We start from the raw sequence: 6,977 nt of genomic DNA, 5'->3' as shown, positions 1-6,977 counted from the left end.
TTGCATTTATGTATTTAATATAATTTTGCTATTGAATTGAAACCACAACTCAACATTTTATCACCCTTAACCTCCCGTAGTGTTCAGCAATCCCCCCACAACAATTACACACGATACAAACATAAATTCTTTGAAATCAACATGCCATAACCTTTGTACATACCAAATTACCCAACACAGTTGACCTAATATCCAAACTATATATGGATAAAATAATGGCCACCTAACAACATATAAATTATAAATCAAATAATAATAACTATAATATATAATAAACTCAATCCGGCTAATTACATGCCCTTCAAGCTGGATTACTCAATTACTCTGTTTTCTGCTATTCGTTCGAAGCTGCGCGTGGTTCCAAATGTCTTGATTTTGGGACATATTTTAAATACGATATATTACCATAGTTTAGAGATAACCTAGCACTATCATCAACCATCCAATATTGTAATGCTTAGTTCATTATTAACACTTATTCTTTGCGAGCTTGAAGTTCGTGAAGTATCTTGAACCTCTCCAACGTAAAAACCGGGTTCTTTGGGCGATGGCAATGGACTCTCACCCCCTAACATCAAGATCACGGATGTCATATTTGGTCTATCTTTTGGGTGACGTTGAACACACAACAAACCAACATGGATCGATCGTTGAACTTGAGAGACATTGATTGATTCACCCAGACACTTAGCAACCAAATCTAATGATCTACCTTCATTATGGAGTGCCCATGCCTGCCAAGATCAAATAACACAAGTTATGTTTTAGTGTCATTTTAATATTAACTTTCTTTTACGAAAACTAAATTATATTCATATTACGACACTGAGTGATATTAATTTAATATGTATACATACAATTCGCATTTCAGTTAAATATATTTTGAAATATAAACAAAGCTGTTATATATTTTGTTAGACACTGAATATAAAAAAATAATTACAGAAAATATCAATATAATTAAATAAAAGTTGTTAAAAGGAAAATAAATGAGGAAAACTGAGGGCAAAGACTAAAAAAAGATGCCTTCTACCCTTTTATTTATATATATATATATATAAATTGCAATTTCAAAAATACCATGACAAAACTTACGTATCCAATAAGATTGTTGCAGTGTTGTTGATGGACAAATCCTCTGTTTTTCTCTCCACATGTAATTTCTAGCACTACTACACCGAAGCTATATACGTTTGATTTTGTCGAAAAGACACCATCTCCTGCATACTTTGGCGCCATGTATCCACTGTGAAGAATCAAAGTTAATGCAAGTGATTCACAAAATAAACTAGATCGAAGTTAGGGTATAGTATTTTTACTATGTTCCAACCACTCTATGTGTGTTTGCTTCTAACTGTTTTTCTACAAAAGTTCTAGCTGTGCCGAAATCTGATATCTTTGGATTCATGTCTGCGTCAAGCAAAATATTGCTTACTTTTAGATCTCTATGTATGATTCTAAGCCGAGAATCTTGGTGAAGATAAAGAAGTCCGCGAGCAATTCCATTGATCATGTGGTTACGTGCAGGCCAATCAAGGAGTTTGCTTCGAGTTTTTTCTGTGAATAGTTTGAACTAATTTAGTGGCTTAATTGATACCTTTATATGTTTATTCTTATCATTTTATTTACCAAATATGAAGGAATCAAGGCCTTTGTTTGGCATATATTCATAAATCAACAGCTTTTCGGCTCCCTCTATGCAACACCCCAAAAGCTTGACAAGATTGCAGTGTTGTAGTTTAGATATTGAGATGACTTCATTCTTGAACTCGTGAATTCCTTGAGAAGATGTTGTTGCTAGCCTCTTCACTGCTATTTCCTTCCCATCTTTAAGTACACCCTGGGATATAACATTTTAAATGTAAGGTAGAAAAAACCTTATATACGTAACATCTCCAAAGATTGCATGTTTTATGATTTCTTCCATCTAATCACAATGCGCACTTTTGATCATAAATTCATAAGAATACCACCCGGAATTCATATCGAATGTGGTAACCACTAGGCGGCAACAATCATTCGTCATCATGTTAGTAGTTTGGCGTATACTACCTCCTAACTGAAAATGCATGGGCGCATTTCATTATCGTTGACTAAAGTGTGTTAGTTATATTCTTCTTATGCATTAAATACATCGAATGTAAAAACGTGATAACACTAAAATCACCAACATAAACACTATACGTACAACATAGAAGGTAATGAAATCATAGAATACCTTGTAAACTGGACCAAAACCGCCCTCTCCAAGTTTGTTGTTTGTTGAAAAGTTGTTTGTAGCTTTAAGTAATGTAGAAAAGCCAAATAATGCTAGCTCTAGATCTTCTCTGCCATTTCTATTTTCAGGATCATGTTCAAACTTGTTTTTGGATTTCCCTGTGAAGTGGATAATTCATTTAATTCAACTAGTAACACGAGGAGTATATAGGATTTATGTGATTTAAATACATATTAGGTATTCAAACATCATATATACCTTGTTGATGTTGCTTCTTGATATTGAAATGATAAAATGACCATATCAAAGCTAGAATGACCAAAACCAAAAATGCTACGGGGACTATAACTCGTAATCTTATCCTTGCACTTGAGTTGCTCGTGTTTTCTGTACCAAAACATGATGTTCATATCAATATTTTGGTGCCAAAAAAAAGAGAGACATGAATTGTTTTGATTTACCTAACTCTGAAGATGGAATTCGTATATAAAGAGTGTCCCCGTTTTCAGCAAACGTTCTAATATCAGTTAGGTTACCGAACCATAGCAAGCAACCACTCCCAGTCCCGGAGATATTCGAATTAGCGTATGCACTGCACGAAAAATTGCTTTTGCACTTCATCTCACATTCCTCAAGGGTCATGGTCTGGTTATACCATGACCTCTGAGTGTCGGGTAACTTCAAGTTAGAATATTTGTTGAACCCTTCCCCGGGTCCACAATCCAAATCGATAGTGCGTCGACACCCTTGTGACGAATCTGCATCCCTCCACTGAAGAGGGGATTTGGGCTCAAACCCCTTCAAACATTCACAAACTGGGGAGTTAAGAATGTTGCACCTCCCGAATGGCCCGCAAACATCATACAAATCACACTGATCGCTTTCCGTGGCCATATAAACGGTCCATTTTTGTCTGTGATCACTCCATAACAAGCGCTCTACACGACCATTTGGGTGTAACACCGCCCGCGTTAAATATGAAGTATTTGTAAGATCATAGCGGCAGTAAATTTCTCTTGGATTAATAACAAAGGTGAAATTGTAAAAATGGTTTGGTCTCAAGTTAGGGTATCCGGTATACCTGAGTCCATTCCATGGACCGCCGCGGATTTTTTTCTCCGGGTCTTCCGTTAGGATCACTTGAGGATAACCTCTGGTATCAATCCGATAAGAAAAATTACCCATAGCCGGATCATCGTCGGATTTCCATGATGTGAGGCGGCTTTCAACCCCGGTAACCAAATTCTTGCCTAACTTCATTCCGGAAAGTAAAGTGTCTATTGGAAAGTCGAAACTTTGCCATATGGGACTTTCTTGATTAATGTTGTCACCTTCTTCATAAATTATAAAGTTGCCTGTATCTAGAAGCCGACCAATCGGATTCCTCAAAGATATCCCTGATGAGTTCCTTACGACCATGCCCGTGGTGGTGTCCTGGAGACTTAAAACTCCCTGGATAGTGAGAGTTAACTCACCCGAGGTATGCGCAAGTGGTGCATCCCGGTTGGCTACCCATACGACGGTTCGGTACGATCTTTTCTTGTACCAAATTCCGACATAATGGTTTTTGGAGCTGCCAGGGCTAAAGAAACCAAGTTCGAAGATTTCTTGTGGCGAAACGATGGTATCATTGTATCTAATGATTTGGTTTGCAGATATGGTGTCTGTACCAAAGGAAAAAGATATTGATGCATAAAATAAAACAAATAAGCCAAAGATCAACCTGCTGTTAGTCACTCTTCTAATATCAGCCACTAACGTATCAGTAATCATGCTTTTGCAATTCAGAAATAAGAACATCTTTGACGGTCCCGTGGACTTGTGGAGCATCAATCAAGCATGTATTTTCTCTTTGAAAGGGAATATATAATAGCATATATTATATATTGGGATGATATATCATATATGTAACTATGATTATGATAATATTTGTATATTGTTAAAGATATTGCTCTTGACCCTATATAAGGGAATTATTATAATGAGAATGGGAACCAAAATTTTATACAATCCATCAGTTTAAATACAAAACTCCGATTTAGATTTAGTAGTTTCTGCTCTAATGTCATAAAAAATTGACAGATTCAAAGGAAGGTCATCTATTAGTTTTTATTAGTCCATAAAAATAATACCTAAGGAATATAAAAAGAATATTACAATATATGTCAACTCCTAAAATAAACAAAAACATAGAACGAAATATATATCTTATAAAATAAGGACACAATCATTAATTTTAATATTAAGTGCATATTGTCTTTCTTTGAAAGGGAATTTTATTTTATTTATAAGATTGAAGAAACACTAAGTGACCCCGGGCAGATTACGGATAATCTGGGGGTTATATAGATGTTTCCAACGAGAATGAGGTCCAGCAAAGAAAGTTGTTCTTCAGGTGACCTGCAAAACAGACACCGTAAGCTCGTCACTGAGAAGGGGGGTTCCTCCTTGTGACCACCCTCCGGCGTGAGAATCAGACTAGATTGCTCTGAATATAAGTGTATATTAAGAGATTGCTAGAGGAGATAAGATAATGAGATATCAGATGATGTCCTTACCATTCCAAGGTGTTGGAGTATTTATAGCCGAAGGTAGGTTTCCAAGAAGGTACAGCCGGCTGAATAGTATTCCTGTTCTACCAACAGTGGGCTACGCACAAGCCATGCTGGTTGGTGGATAGGCTGCGGCCGATAGTGACAAGGCCGGCTGTATACTGTTCCTTTACTGCCGGCTATGCACTGTTCCACCAACTGTAGGCTACGCACGTCCCATAGTAAGGGTTGGTGAGTAGGCAGCGGCTAATAGTGACAAACAGTACTAGAGGGTGCTCCTCCTCGTACTGTTGTCGGTGAGCTGTCACCCTGTGATTGGTTCATGGGCTGTTTTGGTCAGATCGTCTGTTTTGCCCATACCTTGGCAGGTATAGTACAAAAAATATTCCAGAAGCATACGGACTGGCTCATTCGGGCGGGAGTATTCCCGCCTTGCTCATTCCTTCAGGTGACATTACTGAAGTATCAAGAGTTAGTGCCTTGTGCGTGTAGCCTTGCTATCAGTGCGGGTAGCCTTCCCTGATGGCTTGTATCCGCAACTGCGGGAACAAGCGGGGTACTTTACCATTGGGAGCCTTTCCCTGCGGGAACAGCTGGCGTACTGCGCGTAAGGTCTTCATCTCTGAGCATGGTGGGTCCTGCGGAAGCAGTTGGTCGTTGCGCAGACGTCCCTCTTCAAGGTGAGTCTTGCGGGTCCAACTGGGCTCTGCTGGGACCTACCTCTTCAAGTCCCCCCAGTCCAATGTTTTTCTCATGAATTATTAATAAGTGAGGTGAACTTTTGGACTTTAGCAAGGGGTTTTGAAAAGGGTTTTTAGTTTTAAGGTTTTCCGTGGGGATTCTTCCCGCGGTTTTCCTAATGTCACGCAGAAATTCCCGACTTTTCTGCTTGATCTTTGGGTATGAAGCGGGTATCTGTAACCTCCTCGCAAGTCAGGAGCGTTGAGTCCCACTTGTGTGGATTCTCCATGGGGTTTTGGTAGTTTTGAACATAGTGATCAATTATGTTAAAACCACCAATTCCATCTTGGAGTTTCAAACAATATAGTTCTCGACGTTCCCGCTATGCGGGGATGTTATTCCCGTTTCCGCAAGCATGGCCCAGAAGATCCTTTTTGGTTTGAATTCCCTGCGGAGCGCTAAGTATGTGAAGGGTTTTGCCTTGACACTGTACCCGCACTCGTCTTACGGTTACTTTACTTCCAAGGTATTCCTGGCGTCAATTCCCTGCGGGTGCTAAGTATGTGAAGGGTTTTACCTTAACACTGTACTCGCACCTGTCTTATAGTTACTTGGTTGCCAAGGTAAGGGGTATTTTCCCGCTTACTTTTGAATCTTTTTGAAATTTTGAAATTCGAAGAGTTGGTGAAAGGATAAGAACAGTCCAAACTATTGAAACGTCGTCCGACGGTTTCTTCTGACAGTGTCAGGACGTGCAGGAAGTTATGGCGACGTGACAGTATATGGTCATTCCAGGCGCTTTTTCAGGCGCGTGGGCGCGAATTTTCGGGCGCGTGGCCGCGAAATTAATGGCACGCGTCCTTTCAACAGCTGTTGCCAGCTTGCTTATTGCCACGTGTCATAGTTTCATTGCACCTGCGATTTCTCTCTCTTCCGCATTAAATTCATCGCATTAATTGCGATTAGTATATAAAGGGGGAGAGGGTCCTTTGCAATCCACACTTTCACTTCTCTTCATCTTCTAAACGATTTCCGGCGAATACTCACTATTCCGTCGAGCATTCTTCTGAAATCGTTTTTCTGTACATCAAAACATGTCTTCTTTGCCGAGGAGTCTGACGTGTTCGTCGAGAATCCTTCGTCCACTTCTGATAAGGACGATAAGAGTACAGCTGGCGAGTGCCAGTGTGCTCTTCCGGCCGACCTGTATCGGTACGTCGTCCGGAAGTTCATGCTCGAGTCGTTCGAGCCTGAGTTTCCGGAGCCACACCAGACGGTGTACGATGCCCCCCAGGGCAAGATAGGGGTGTACGCTGCATTCTTCGTTTATGGGAATCTCAGGTTCCCATTGACGAAGTTTGTATACCGTGTCTTGAAGAGGCACGGCGTGCATCTGACGGAGGTACACCCGATGGCGATCGCCAAGATCCGCCACTTTGAGTGGGTGTGCCTCATTCTGGGCGTGGAGCCCCATGCTGACCGGTTGATGACCTACTACTCTTGGAGGTGTATCCAGGGGTGGTACA

The 6,977-nt window shown here is 40.2% G+C and overlaps 1 pseudogene across 1 annotated transcript; it reads right to left on the bottom strand.

Annotated features, from left to right (window-relative positions):
* Positions 1-235: 235 nt before the first annotated feature.
* Positions 236-4,094, bottom strand: LOC143592080 (G-type lectin S-receptor-like serine/threonine-protein kinase At4g27290; annotated as a pseudogene). Its single transcript, XR_013145847.1, has 7 exons — positions 2,676-4,094; positions 2,477-2,640; positions 2,219-2,376; positions 1,630-1,840; positions 1,320-1,557; positions 1,096-1,246; positions 236-734 (listed from the first exon to the last, which is right to left on the bottom strand). The product of XR_013145847.1 is annotated as a G-type lectin S-receptor-like serine/threonine-protein kinase At4g27290 (transcript).
* Positions 4,095-6,977: the final 2,883 nt, after the last annotated feature.

Source organism: Bidens hawaiensis, unplaced genomic scaffold, assembly GCF_021521415.1.
Source record: "Bidens hawaiensis isolate Kalapana, Puna unplaced genomic scaffold, B.hawaiensis_p1.1 tig00040508_1, whole genome shotgun sequence".
In the NCBI taxonomy this organism is placed as follows: Eukaryota; Viridiplantae; Streptophyta; class Magnoliopsida; order Asterales; family Asteraceae; genus Bidens; species Bidens hawaiensis.
This window is presented reverse-complemented; position numbering and strand designations above follow the sequence as displayed.